General features: G+C 36.0%; 1 protein-coding gene across 3 annotated transcripts in view; it reads left to right on the top strand.

Moving 5' to 3' along the window:
- Positions 1 to 16,161, top strand: part of LOC122804826 (histamine N-methyltransferase-like) — a 432,475-nt gene that overhangs the window by 252,300 nt on the left and 164,014 nt on the right. The gene's annotated exons all lie outside the window — the stretch shown is intronic.

Here is a 16,161-nt window from a genome sequence, read left to right as displayed (position 1 = left end):
CCCAACTTTAAATTGTATCTGCAATTCTGTGCAATAGTCAGTGGAATGTGGAGGGGGGAGGGGGGTTTAAAGACAAGTTGAAAAGTGTTATTTCCAGGAATTAGATATGCTTTCACAGCTCCTTTCCAATCATGTACTACAGAGCTCAGCTTTAAAAATGTAAAACTGCTACATGACGTCACACAGCATCTCCCCAGTTTACAGTGATGAGCTATCCACTTAAGTGTTCCTAAGTTACAGGCATACAAAAATGATTTCAGCAGTATACCACTCCATTCTGTATTTATTGTCTGGGCTCATATAACTGTAAAAATGTATGCACATCTAACCCCTACTCTTTGGTTTGGCAGGTAACCACATGAGGAACAGGTCACATTCTATTTGGGAATTGTAGTTTGGAGACTAAGTAAATTTCAATCCCACAAGGTTTATGAAAACTATTTCTTGAATATGGCCGAAAACTGCTATCACTACCTTACCTGTAAAACCCAACCACGTGCAATTTCAGGGTTGATATTTTTAATACGGGAATGTTTCACTTTCATTTTAGCAAAAAAGTTGGTTAACTGATTGCATATACATTTATAATGGGATTTCAATGCTCAACTAACTGAAGCTTATTCTAATTTGCTGAGCAGGACAATGGCATGGCATATTTTCACAGGAATTAAAATAAGAGTTTCTTAACATACATCATATCCTTCAGAAATACAAGTTAACACAAATCCTGTTGTTCTATCAACTTTAAGTTAAAAAAGTGTAATATTTAAAATCTATCCCTATTGTTATGGTCATTGCATCCACATCCTGTCCAGATTTCTTGCAGTAAGGTTGAGAGGTATGCATACATCTCAACTATCCAGATTTTTGCCTCATATATTTGGCCTATTCCTCATAAAATGTGTGGTTTTCTGGCAAATCACTGAAGATTTAAATAACTAAATGTCATGCATTTGAGTTTCAGCCTTCATTTCCTTCTGAAAATACATGGTAGGTTGTAATGACAGTTGATTGAGGGGCCTTTTATGGTTAAACTCTTCTGAAATGGGTAGTTTTGTCATTATTGGTTCATATATTTTGTTTCATTGCTTACTGGAAAAATGTTCAAAACTACAAATTTAAAACTTACTATAACAAGTGTAAATGTTTCTATGTGCAACTAGCTATTTTTTGTTTATCAAATGGCACACTGTATTGTAAAATCTGAAAGCAGTGTTAGTAGTATAATTGCCTTTGGTGCAGAAGGTTGTAGATTCTACTCCCACACCCTGTAGATGGCGTGCTGATATTGCATTGCCCATATGATTGTTGATTATTTGGTGCATTATAAGGGGGATAGGGGTTCTACACTCCTGAGTAAGTCCTTTTGTATGAGATGCCTAGTGACTATAAACTTGTTGGTCATTTCCTATTGCAATATTACCAACTTATCAATTTTTTTAATGCAATATAGGCAATTAATTCTTCAAGGAAAGCAGGCACTGAATTTGTAGATAAAACATTGATATGTGAAGTTGTTTTGCCGGTAGCAACCTCTTCATTAGGTATGGATTTCTTTAATGTGGAATTCAGATGATTTTACATCTGCAGAGATTGTGAGTATGGAGTAATATTGGTGGATTATAATGACAGAAGTCTTGAGTGGACTTTTATGGTTGAACATTTCTGAAATGGGTAGTTATTGGTTCATACATTTTGTTTCATTGCTTATTAAAAGAATGTTTAAAACTACAAATTAAAAACACTTTCTAACAAGTGGTGCTGTATTATACAAGGAATATAATTCAATGTAATCAGGAAGGTGAATCAAAGAACAAATCCACGGAAGTATGGCTTAAAAATTGTGTGAAAGGACTCTGTTTTGAAAACAGCCCAAAGGTAAACTTAATTCTTCACTGGCCAGATGCATTTTCTATGAGTATGGGTTTTCATGCCGCTTCAATGAATATGAATTTTTCCATTTCAATGAATGTGAGTTTCAAGTGCAGAGAAGTTTACTGCTTATGCCAAGTCTGTTTTCATTGCGAGACTGTATTGTTTAGCAAATGGCTACCTGTGTTTGTGCTATTTTATATCAATATCAGTTATGACTGTAGAAGCAAATAAGAGAACAGTATGCATGGTAACTGGTGAGAAATAACCAAATAATGGAAAACTGGAATGGGGGCTGCTGCTAGGGGGAGGGGGTTGCAGCAGGACTGGCTGCTCTGGGGGGGCAGTCTATTACCCTGCCTAGCGCCCTATTTGACTGTGATCTAGATCTGGTATTTAAAGTAGAAAATACTATGCAGAAGTAGTTGTAGTTAAAGATACCTTGTAATGTAGTTATTCTTCCTATGCATTTAAATAATTTAAGGAAATGATTGGAGTGGCTTTCTTGGGGAGTGACCCTGTGGGTGTGGCTCAAATAGGGGTGTTTCATGACTGTGGTGTGGGTGAGGCTTAAGGGGCGCTGGAGCACTACTTCACCTAGGGCGCCATTTCGGCTAAGGCCGGCCCTGCTTGACATCCGCACTTCCCCTTACCTTCTTCCTGTCTGCCACAAATCTTCTTCACCAGATTGTCTTCTGCTTTTCAGCATGTGTCCAAACCACCATAATCTGTTCTCTTTGATCTTTTCTGGAATTGGAGCTACTTTGGCTTCTGCTCTTATGTCCTAATTTCTTCATCTGTCCCAGAATGTGCATCCTACCCCCCTTTTCAGGCACTTCATTTGCATCACCTCTAGCTTCTTCAACTGTTCTGCCTTCACTGCCCTGGTTTCTATACCATACAGTAGTACTGGTTGCACCATTGCCTTGTACACCTTACTTTTCAGTTTCTTTGGCATTTTTCTGTCATAGACTACACCTGATATTCTATGCCAGTTGGCTGCATTCCCTCTGATTATAGCTTTGACCTCTTCATTCAGACTTCCCTTTTCATCAACCACCCCTCCCAGATACTTGAAGCTGTTTACCTGTTCCACTATCTTCCCTTCCATCTCTATTCTCAGCTTCTTCTGATTTCCCCAATTTGTTGCCATTACCACTGTCTTACCTGTGCTTAGTTTCATCCCATGTTCCTTTAGTTTTGCATTCAATTCTCCTATACTTTGCTGAAGTTCTTGCTCAGAATCTGCCTCTAATGCCACATCGACTACATACAGCAACTTTGTTGATATGCCCCCTCCGACCTGTTTGCTAATGTAGTCCATCACCAGTATGAACAGCAGTGTGCTCAGAGCTGAACCCAAGTGTATGACCACTCCCACTGGAACCCCTCTGTGAGGCTAAACATTGTTCATACTTGAGTCATTGGATCCTTGTACATAGCTTCTACTAATTCAACCAATGTTTCTGGGACTTCAAACCACTGCAGTACTGCCCAGATCAGCTTTCTTGGGACCTTGTTGTATGCTTTCTCCAAGTCTAGGAATGCCCAATTGGACTCTCTCCTAATCTCTAGCTTCTTCTCAAGTAACCATCCCACAAACATCAGGTCAATTGTGCTGCAACTCGATCTGAATCCAAACTGCTCATCTCCCATCTTACATTCTACTACTCTGCATATCCATTTATCAATCACTCTCTCCAGAACTTTCATGCAGTGTGATAGGAGTTTGATGCCTCTGTACTGCCCACAATTGTGGATGTCCCCTTTGTTCTTGTACACTGGCACAAGTATGCTTATTCTCCAGTCATCTGGAATACTCCTTTCTCTCCACACTGCTATGAGTACCCTCAGGAGCCATTTCTCCCCTATCTCACCCAGCATTTTTATCATACCTGCTGTGATCTCATCTGAGCCTGCTGCTTTCTCTGACTTCATTTCACTTAGTGCTGTTCTTACTTTTCCTAGAGTGGACTCATCTTCTTCTCCTCTCATCATAGGCTCTTTCTGGGGCAGAGCAGCTTCTGTGTTTTTTTTTTCATTCAGAAGCTGCTGGAAATACTTCTTCCATCTGCCTTTGCTGTCTTGTGGACTGGCGAGCAGGTTGTTGCTGGCATCCCTTATGAAGGGTATCTGACTGTCTTCTTTATCTTTCTGTCTTTGCCTTGCAACCTGATATAGTTTCTTTGTGCCCATTACTGAGTCACTTTCCAGAAGTTGGTACAGTGCCTCCAACGCCCTATTCTTTGCTATTGCAACTTCTTTCTTAGTGTCTTTGTTAGCCAATCAGTAGTCCTTCCTAGCTTGTTGGCTCAGCCACAAATCTTTACTGTAATCCTGCTGCCATTCTTGTTCAACCCCACCTATTTCCTCCTCTTATTGGGGTGCTAGACCCCGAGTAATTCCTTGAACTGTAATTTCTCTCCTGGTCTCTGTTGACCTTAGAGCCTTCTCTGAACACTGGTTGCAGCTGAATGTGGCAACTTGGTTTATGCTCTGGGCAAGTAGTTTTGCTGGGGACAACTTGGCAATCATGGATTCTACCCCAGTGCCTTTCCCTTACTAGGAGGAAGTCTACTTGAGTTGCATGTTGGCAACTCTTGTATGTGATCTTGTGTTATCTTGTGACTGTCTCTCTTTCTGTGCCATGTGTTGGCTACTATCAAGCCATTTGCCAGACAGAAGTCTAGTATGGCTTCTCCTTCTTTATTCCTGTTGCCCCAGCCATGTGGACGCAGACAGTCCTCATATCCTGTTCTGTATGTCCTGATATGTGCATTCAAGTCACCCATTATCAACATCATGGTGTACTGCTGTCTGAATTCACTCTTTTCCTCACTATCTCAACCCTGCTGTGGAGCATAGGTTGAGATTATGAATACTGGCCTATCATTACACTGGAGTCTTGCCATGAGTCTATTAGTAATTCTTATGATATCCCTCACTGTCTTCTGAAGCCTGTCTCTCACCAGAATTCCTACAACATTTCTAGCCTGTTCCCCTCCTGAATAGTAGAGTCTGAATCCCAAGCCAAGTGGCTTTGCTGCACCGCCCTTCCATCTTGTCTCTTGTATACATAGGATGTCCACCCTCCTCCGTAATATCATGTCATCCACTTCAAAGCTGCATTCTGTCAGTGAACCTACATTAAGCATAGCAATTCTCAGTTCACGTTTGGCAGGTTGGCTGGTTTTACATCCAGCTTTTGCTCAACAGAGTGCTGGGCAACTAGACAATGAGCAGCCAGTAGCTTATTTACCCAGGGCTGCTGGGATTTATGGCGGGGTACACACTGGCCAATAGGGGTGCATATACCCCTCCCACCGTTAGCATGGTTCCCTGGCGTAGGTCAGAGTAGGCCGGGTCCTCAACCCACTTATCACCGGTAACTACCCATGTCCATTTTGGTGACATTAGTCAACATGACCGAATCACCCAGAGCCATATTTTACACTGTCAAGTGGCTACCCTCCCACAGCATGCAGTCCGTGATCCATGTTCTCCTATCTTGAGGATACTGCGCACCACAGTAGATGCCCAAGGCAGTTGCCCAAAGTGGTTGGTCTGTACAACTCTTCTCCCTATAGGGTACCATGTAGAGTCTGTGCTGTTACCCACAGCTCTATTCATTGATGAGTTTGAGATGGAAACACTCAGCACGTTTTTCAGACATGGGAGGAACCCCATGGAGACACAGGGAGAACATGGAAACTCCAAACAGGCATTGGTAGGAGGTCAGGATCAAACCTTCTACCTTGTGCATGGGAGGTGAAGACCTTAATCATTATGCCAACTGGTCTCTACTTCATATAACCTCATATGAAATTTCTATAGTTGGCATGTGATATCACAGTAACATTAGCTTCTGTATCAAACCTGAAAGCTACTGGATTTCTATGAATAGTAGAAACAAACAAATAGTCGAACAGCAATTGAAAGCCAGCATCATATAGTAAAACAACAAATAAAACATAAACCAGTAAAGCTACCATACACTTCAATATTAAAAATAAAATGAATAAAACAGAGTAAAAGGGATGAGTACTTTCACATTACAGTAAAAGACAGGCCCTGCACGTAAGGCGATTGCATGGCTTGAATTCTAACATAGAAAAACAGCAAGATAAGCCAGTAAACTGTGATGCTGAAGCCAAAATCAATATTTTATTGCATGTCAGCAAAAGAAAAAACAGACCGGTTTTGGCTAAATTACTTACATAGCCTTCCTCAGTGCTGAAAACGGTACAAACAGCCCATTTCCTTTATGCATGACATCAACCAAAAAAACAAACTGATTGGTCAAATTACAAATGCTCATTAAGACCTGGTGGGAAAAGTCCACCCAATTTAATTATCCACTTCTTTTCTTTGGCATCAAGAACAGTATGCCGGCCAGCTTTATTTATTCTGTTGCCCCCAATTTAATCTATTACCATGAATCTGAAAACAGCTGTAGGAGCGTAGGTAACATCCTACAGCTGTTTTCAGATTAATGGTAATAGATAAAATTGGGGGCAACAGAATAAATAATGCTGGCTGGCATACTATTCACGATGCCAAAGAAAAGAAGTGGATAATTAAATTGGGTGGACTTTTCCCATCAGGTCTTAATGAGCATTTGTAATTTGACCAATCATTTTGGTTTTTTGTGGTTGATGTCATGCATAAAAGAAATTTTTTGTCTGTACCTTTTTCAACACTGAGGAAGGCTATGTAACTAATTTAGCCAAAACCTGTCTGTTTTTTTCTTTTGCTGACATGCAATAAAATATTGATTTTGGCTTCAGCATCACAGTTTGCTGGCTTATCTTGCTGTTTTCTATGCTTTCACATTAACCTAATGCTTCTTCAGAGCAATTAATAGAAATAACAATATATCTTTTAAAATAACCCTAACCAGTCATATCCATTCTAAAAACTGTATCCAATAGAATCAGTGATTCAAACTCCACCCTCTAAAGGCTGGTCTCAAAAGTACACATCCATCCAAACCTGGATGTCTGTCCAATTGTAATCTAAGTATCCACTCCATCTCTGCTCCTTCAGTGCGATTAATTAAATCCCGCCACTATTATTTATACATATGCATTGCAGTACTTTAAATGAAAATGCGTGTCAATTTTTTTCTGTTATATCTTTAGCCAAGGCATTTTTCACATCCATGGATCTAATATCATATAAATGTCTCAATATACTGTCTCTTAGCATCTTATTGTATTTACCCATGTAAAAACAATCACAGGTTTCACAGGTAGCTAAACAGACAACATGTTCTGTTCTACAGTCACAGTATCTCTTAGGTCTAAATGTAAAACTATACTGCGGGTGTTGAAATGTTTGTTGTTTTGAGACTATAGGGCAAGCTTGGCATAAGTGACAGGCATAACTACCTACCCTGATTTGATCTCACCTATTGTCAGATTTTTTTTATTTCCAAGACATAGCTGTCTTTTCAAATTAAGGCTGTTTTTGAAAAGAAAACAAGGGGTGCTTCCAACTATATCAGCTGTCCTATCATCCACTGTCAAAATTCTCCAGTTTCTATGGATAATAGCACAGATCGATCCTATATTGCTCGTAAACCTGATGGCAAACCTGACTTTAGAATCAGCATATGCATTACACAAATTTCTAGTGTGAACAGTTCTAGCACTAGAAAAAAATGATTTTCCCAAGGTGCTTATTTTATTTAATACTGCTGCTTTAGCCTTTTCCTGCATCAGCCTATCATATCCCCTCTGTAGAAACTCTTCACCCAATGAATCCACAGTTTTTATAAAGTCAGCTTCTTGTGTACGTAGTCTGGACGATGTCATTAGCTGACCTTTTACAACATTCGGGTAGATATACCTCGGATGCCTGCTTTCTCATATCAGTAGGCTATTTCTCCAACAATCTTTATGGTATAAGGAAGTATCAATTTTACCTGACGAATCCACAGAGAGGCAAATGTCTAAAATACCTAAATTATTGTGGGACATATGCATGGCAAATCTTAAAAAGTAGTCGTAGCACCCAAATAGATAATAAAATTATTTTTAATTCTTGTTCAGCTCTTGACCAGAGCAGAAAGGTATTGTCAACAAAATCACTGTAGAATTTGATACTCGTTACCAAATTTGCATATGAGTTAGTACAGGGAGTGCCCATTACTAACCCCCATTTTTGCAAGTAAATATCATTCTGATACACAAATATGTTGTTTTCTAAAATAAGCTCTAGTAGAGAACAAATGTCCATTATGGTATTGTTCAAGTAGTCACTCTTATCGACCAGTATATCTCTCACTGTTTCTACACCAAAGTCTTTGGGAATAGCAGTAAATAAATTCTTAACGTCTAGAGTTACCATCAGGCATCCATTTATACTGCCCTCTGAGCTTATGCAATCATATAGCTCACATAGAAAATGGGAAGTATCTTTTAAAACAGTGGGTATGGATGCTAAAATTATTTTCAGCTTTTTTTCCCACAAAGATTGAGGACGGTCCACTTATCCACCCTCCTCCTGCAACAATAGGGGGCATCGGAGGATTTTGTGAGTCTTTATGAATTTTTGGTAGCCCTTTAATAGCTGCCAATACTAGATGTGCCAGATACAGAAAATACCACTGTATAGATCCTGAAGGAACCAGCACTCTGCAGGAGCTATAATACATCCTGTTTATTCAGGGTGACTACACACAACAGTAAAAATGGAATAGAACTAATTTCATTTGTTTTCATTATTTTTTATGATATATTTTTATAATATTTTTATAATATCTTTATGATATTGTTATGATATTTTTATGATTATGATATTTATTATATTGAGAGGATACAGTTTTATATATAGTCTTTTATTTGTATAATGTATTATTATGGACAACATTATTTAGAAATAATATATTAGTTTTAATATATTATTTTCAATTATATATTTTTATGGACATTTATTATTTACATGTAATGTATTATTGACAGTATGAGTACAGAGGTGTTAGACATCCTGACATCCTGTTTAAATGAGCGTTAGAAGTATATCAATACCTGACAAATCCATGACAGCACATTCAAGAGTGTGTGTATATATATTATGTAATTGAGATATTTTAGCATCCTGACAGCATATACAAGCAGCTAGTGAATAATGAAAACAAATGTATAAAATATATTTGAAATATCTAAAGTATTTATAATACACTTGGAATGCAAAGGAGAGCAATTGAATTCTTTAGTAATTAATGTATGTTTTATTGTGAGCTATTTCCTTAAATGAAATTCTAGAAATGGCACCAAAAAGTGTTTAAATAGGTTCAATTAAACCTTTTAATTATTTCTGATGAAGTCCACATGTTGGAGGATGAAAGCACTTGATCCGTTTGCAGATATGAGAATTGTTTTGTTTTAGTTCTATTTCATTTTTACTGTTGTGTGTAGTCACCTTCAATAAAAAGAACGTATTATAGCTTCTGCACAGTGCTGGTTCCTTCAGGATCTATACATTGGTATTTATTCATTGTTGTTGCGAATTATCTTGACATTTAGGAGAGTTATGGAAAACCTGGGGGAGTCAGCGATTGGGAAGCGTGCGCCTGGAGACATGGATGAGTTAAATCAACTTCAGTCGGAAGTATCATCTCTAAAAGGTGGCACACAGTGGTAATGGGGAGCCGTCTAGCTCAAGTGATTTGGAATATGAGCTGCCTAATGGGCAACAACAGCCCATTTCAGTTTCTACACAAAGGAATGCTATTGATATGAGGAACAAGGTTCCTGACAACAGTCGATTGACGGACAACAATTTCACATTTGACTTTTCCATCAATAACTTGGACGAAGAGTCCAAATGTATTGGAACTAAACCAAAGCGCTATATGGCCGGGAAATCTTACACTTCAGTCGCTGCTCATAGTAACGCTATGCAAGGTACTGTACCATTAAGTTCTAGCCCTAGGGCTAAAACGAGTGCCAATACGACCACTGCTAAAAAATTGAATGGAATTAATGATAAACTGGACAATTTCATTTCTGTTGATGTGTGTTTTGATAAAGCTAGATGCAATGACACTGTTGCAAACGTATTGAATGAAAGCTGTCATGGTACCTTACGTGATCTTATTTATAATTTAGGTAAGCACCTGAATATTATTAGTGTCATTAAGATAGATAATGCTTATTTAAACAAATGTATAACTATGAAACTAGTACCCAAGGGACTTAGATTTTTCAAGGTACCAATGGGTATAGATTTAGATGAACAGAATTGTAATGAATTTGAAACACTTTTTAATCAATTTGGTTTTGATTTTATGAAGCTGTTAATTAAGAAAAATGATGAGAAATTATGCAAGTATATAGAGAAAGTGGAAAAATTAAATAAATTAATATCAGAGGATTTATCTTTTGAACAGTGGGAGAATTTGTATCATAAACAGTTTATAGAAGCAGATCGTAAAGCTCATAGTATTGTGCAAAGGAAACACAAGAAGTTAGAGAGGGACATGAAAGACTATAACAATAGAATGGTTTATCCATGGAAAATAGAGACTGGAAAACATTACGATGTGTATAGTAATAAGAATAATAGTAATAATGATATGTATCAAGAACACAGGGGATATGGAAATTTTTATGGGGAAAGGAACCAAGGTTCAAGGAAGAACTGGCAAAGAAATTGGAAATGGAGGGAAAACAGGAGAGGCACAGGACAGAGACATCACCCCAACCAAGAATGGAAACAATATTAATATCAGCACCTGAGTGTAATGGAGCCATGAATATTAATTTAGATTCTAGAGAAGAGTATGATAAACTCAGCAGTACAGATATGGCAGATTTAAAAAAAATAGTTTGTCAACAAAATGAGTTTAATATTTTCAGTTACTCAGATATGGAAAATGGGAATGAATTTTTTACCCTTTTCTCTAAAGGAATGAAATATGTCCCGATAAAGAAATTTAGGGTAGTTGATTGTATTATAGAGATAAAAAAATATCTTAGGAAAATAAATTTAGCCTTACATTTTAATAATATGCCTAGAAAAGTTGACAACTGTAAGTTGAAGAAGAAAAGTACTTATATCCCACCCACCCACTCACATGTGGCTTTATATGAAAAATTAGTTATTAGAGATATATACATGTTAAATAACAACACAAAAGAGAATAAATATAGTAGTAATTTAAACAAAGAGGAACTAGCTTTATTACAACGGTTAACTAAAGACCGATCAATTAGAATTATGAAGCCGGATAAGGGGGGAGGGATAGTAATATATGAATATAATGAATATATTAACAAAATGTTCAACATATTAGTTGAAAAAGGGAATTATACTATGGTTTCAATGAATGAAATCAATATTGGATATATGCAAATTAACATGTTCTTGAAAGATATGTTATTAGATGGAATAATTGATTTTGATTTGTATAACTATATGAAGGTAGATCATCCCACATTAGCTACTATAGTGGGAGTGCCCAAAGTTCATAAGAACCATTTAGACCCTCCGTTTAGAACTATTATTTCTGGAAGCCATTCTAAAACCTTCCCTATGGGTGTAGTAATTGACACTTGGCTGGAGCACATTTATAGGAAAGTCCCACATTTAATCAAAGATTCATGGATGTTTTTGGGAAATTTAACTTCAGCGGTATGGAAGAATGGTTTGAGATATATATCGATAGATGTTACTGATTTGTTCTCGTGCATCCCAAAGGAACAGGGGATGGAAAGTTTCTGTAATAGTATCAAACAGTATTCCAGTTTAAACTGGGAACACACTCAAATTATTATGGAATTAATTAGTATAATATTGGATTATAATTATATTTATTTTGAGGGAGAGTTTTACAGACAGACCTGTGGAGTAGCTATGGGGGCTGCCTGTGCCCAAATATTTGCAAATTTAGTAATGTTAGACTGGGAAATTAAAAACATATTTAAAAGCCAATATTATAAATACATTAGATATTATACCAGATTCCTAGATGACATATTTATTTTATGGGATGGAGAAGAGGAAATTATAGAAGAATTTATTAGTTATTTGAATGGTACAAGTCAATTTCTGAAGTTCACCCATAATAGTAGTAAAGAAGGTTTACCCTACCTTGACACATACAGATCCAGCAGTAATGAAGGTTTTAGTTCCCGTATTTATACATTCTCCAACAATTATTTGGAATTTACTAGCAACCATCCTATCAAGACAAAAAGGAGCATCTTTAAAGGACAATGTATCCGAGCTGCTCAGATGACTTCAAATTATAATGAGATGTTAGATGAAATTGAGTTTATTAGTAGGTTGTTTATTAATAGAGAATATCCATTCAAATTAACTAATGAAGTTAAAACTTATGTTATTGGAGAATTGAGAAAAAGATATTTCCCAGTATTAGGACAGCCAATAACGAATTAATATTCAACACAGGAAGTAGTTACTGATTATAAAAGAGCATGTATATTGGAATATACCCCGCAAGTTACATATATCAAGGATATATTAAAAAAATATTGGAACATCTTAACCTTTGATAATGACTTGCGAAGGATAGTTGGAGACAACCCTATATTTGTATACAAAATGGGAACAAATTTAAAGCACACATTAGAGAGAAACAATAGGATAAGGGAAGTATCTTTACAATATGGAGGAACTCGGGAATGTGGAAGGTGTGGGTACTGTAAGGTCATATTGGAAGATGAGGGAATAAAATTGGATAACATAAATATGACAAGAATAAATTTTAGGAGAGGAAATTGCAACACAAGTGATGTTGTATATATGGCTAAATGCCTAAAATGCACCTGCTGTTATATAGGCAAAACTGAATGTATGTTCAAGAAGCGAATATATATGAGCATTTATATGCCACTAAGAAAAAAGATAGTACAAGTGCACTCTACCGACATATACAATGTACCGACAGTACCCACCAATTTAAATTTGCCATATTGGAACAAGTTATAAAGAATATAAGAGGTGGAAATATGAGTACACTTATAGCTGAGAAAGAGGCAAAATGGCAAATATTAACAGATGCTTCCTGTATGCCAGGATTGAACGACTACACTACATTAAAATCATTTCTTTAAATAGAACAACATAGTAGCCATATACAGTGGATATGAAAAATCTATTATTTGGTCTCTATTAGTAGGAATTGCAGCTTCTACATTACTATGAGTTTATGACATTTTCACGATATTTTTATGATAATTTTTATGATATATTTTTATAATATTTTATGATGTTGTTATGATATGTTTATAATTATGATATTTATTATATTGAGGGGATACAGTTTTATAGTCTTTTATTTGTATAATGTATTATTATGGACAACATTATTTAGAAATAATATATTCGTTTTAATATATTATTTTCAATTATATATTTTTATGGACATTTATTATTTACATGTAATGTATTATTGACAGTATGAGTACAGAGGTGTTAGACATCCTGACATCCTGTTTAAATGAGCATTAGAAATATATCAATACCTGACAAATCCATGACAGCACATTCAAGAGTGTGTGTATATATATTATGTAATTGAGATATTTTAGCATCCTGATAGCATATACAAGCAGTGAGTGAATAATGAAACAAATGTATAAAATATATTTGAAATATCTAAAATATTTATAATACACATGGAATGCAAAGGTGAGCAAATGAATTCTTTAGTAATTAATGTATGTTTTATTGTGAGCTATTTCTTTAAATGAAATTCTAGAAATGGCACCAAAAAGTGTTTAAATAGGTTCAATTAAACCTTTTAATTGATTCTGATGAAGTCCACATGTTGGTGGATGAAATCGCTTGATCCGTTTGCAGATATGAGAATTGTTTTGTTTTAGTTCTATTTCATTTTTACTGTTGTGTGTAGTGACCCTCAATAAACAGGATGTATTATAGCTTCTGCAGAGTGCTGGTTCCTTCAGGATCTATACAGTGGTATTTATTCGTTGTTGTTGCGAACTATCCAGATACAGATAATCATAACTTTCTTTGTCTATTGTTCTGAACATCAGTAAATAAATTCCCATGAACCAGTTTTATCACCTGTGCAATGCATGATGTAGTTATTTTACTGTAGGTGCCCCTATCTGCTAACATAAATTGCATGCGCTGATGATAGTCATTAGTGCTCATGACCACAACGGCACCACCTTTGTCTGTTGGTCTTATGCAAATGGCACTATTATTTTTAACCGCTGCCAAAGCTCGCTTTTCATTGGAGGTCAGATTATAAAAATATTTCCAATGTGCTGTATTCAACAAAGCACAAATATCCTCCTCACATACCTTATTAAAAGCATCTATACTGGAGGGTAACTGAGGAGTAAAGGTACTCTGCTTTTTGAGACTTAGTTCAATATCGATGGAGTTATTCTCAAATAATAGTTTAAGACCCACAATTTGTGCAAACATTCTTAATTATAATTGGAAATCAATTACATTTGAAGACACTGCTGGAGCATATCAGAGGTCCTTATTCAGTACAGAGAGTTCTGCAGGTCATAAATTGTAGTCAGACAAATTAACAACCAAATAACTTAATGGCATGTTCTTCTGACTTCCTGTTGTCATTCTACGCAAAGTTTTTTGGTCATGCTCCCCCTGCTGGTGGATCATGCCATTCGTATCTGTTTCACTGTCGCTGGTAATTGTGAAAAAATGAAGTCTGTGTCAGATTAATTTTCAGTCTGGCCCCTGTAAATGCATAATTCACTGCATTCGCCATAGATGATGTATCAATTGTAGACATTGTGTCCAAATTAGGGTTGGACTCTCTATTTGTTTTATTTTTAATATTAAAGTGTATGATACAAGCCATGGTGGCTGCATTGGTTTATGTTTTATTCATTGACTTCTATGAATAGGGAGTTTCACTTGCCAGTTTGCTTCAATACCAGACAGAGTAGACAGTGAAGTAAGGAAAAAATACTTTTTGAACATTACTTTCAGTTTTGTTTTCTGAAGTGACATCTTACAAGTAACAGCAAAATGACCTAGTTTTTTACGTGTTACACCTTCTACCTTATGCCAATACTCTGCTCTGATTCAGCATGGTGACAGTTACACCTGGTATAATTCACAGGTATACACTGACTGCTTCTTAAGTACACTCTTACACTGACCAGTAGTTTGCTTCTATTTAAGGTTGTCATCTCTGTATTTTCCCTCATGCACATCCTCTGCTATATTTAAATAAGCATTTTGTTTCTTTATTAATTCCATTTCTCTGATGATGTGCATGGTCTTTTCTAAAGTTAGATTTACTTCATGTTGTAATTTTTGAGATATTTTACCATCAGCCAACCCAATTTCAATTATGTCTCTAATATGTTAATATTTACTTACATTAAACCTACAGTTTTCAGCCAGTTCATACAAGTAGCTTACAAAAGCTTCATCAGATTTCCCTATGGCTTGTAAATATCTGTGGAGGTATGCCCTTCCATGTATAATTATTTTCCTTTGGGCACAAAATATTCATTGATCTCTTTAATTGATAAATTCATATGTAATACTATGTCCCTCTGAGAATAAAAAAGGAACTGTATATTGCCTCCACCTTTCCAGTGAGTAATCAAGCTACGGCATATAACTTTTTGTCATGAGGCTGGCCAGACAAATGGTTTTGTAAATCAGTTGCTTAGGATGGTTAAACATTGTCATTTTATTTTACAAAACAAATCTGTGATTTAAAGTCAAACAAACTAAAATTAATAAAATTACTATTTCATAACGTAGAACTATTTGTTTTTGCTAAAACAGCTTACTCTGACCTTGGAAGATGCATCTCAGCTTGTTGGCATGGTTTTCTGACTGGGATGGTGTTTTTGTTTTTATTCACTGTGAAGAAGCTGGTTCTGACCCCATGTCATGAATCACACCTCTGGTTAATCAATAATGAAGAACAATATTTTAATTAGTAGTGTGATTAATATCATTAATTACATGATACACCAGCATTTTAACAAAAATGGTAACTTTTGTTCTGTAAATAAACAGAATAAAAATGGCAACTCTATAAGAACAATATTAACAAATACAGCGGCACTAGTAACCACACTCAATTCATTATGGGAAATAATCATTATTAAAGTAGATATGCTCAGCTATTGTCATAAAGTGGCAATGGCTACAAAACATTTTTACAGTATATACAGGCTCAAGCAGCATTACATTACTTCTAATCACAGTTCACTACTGTGTATAGTCAACACCAGTTTGTATGGTCAGTGCTAAACTCTACTGCTGAAAAAATTTAAAATAAAAAGACAC

This window comes from Protopterus annectens, chromosome 6.part0 (genome assembly GCF_019279795.1).
Source record: "Protopterus annectens isolate FY-2018-M chromosome 6.part0, PAN1.0, whole genome shotgun sequence".
Lineage (NCBI taxonomy): Eukaryota > Metazoa > Chordata > Ceratodontiformes > Protopteridae > Protopterus > Protopterus annectens.
The sequence above is the reverse complement of the archived record's forward strand: the minus strand, read 5'-3'. Positions and strand labels throughout refer to the sequence as shown.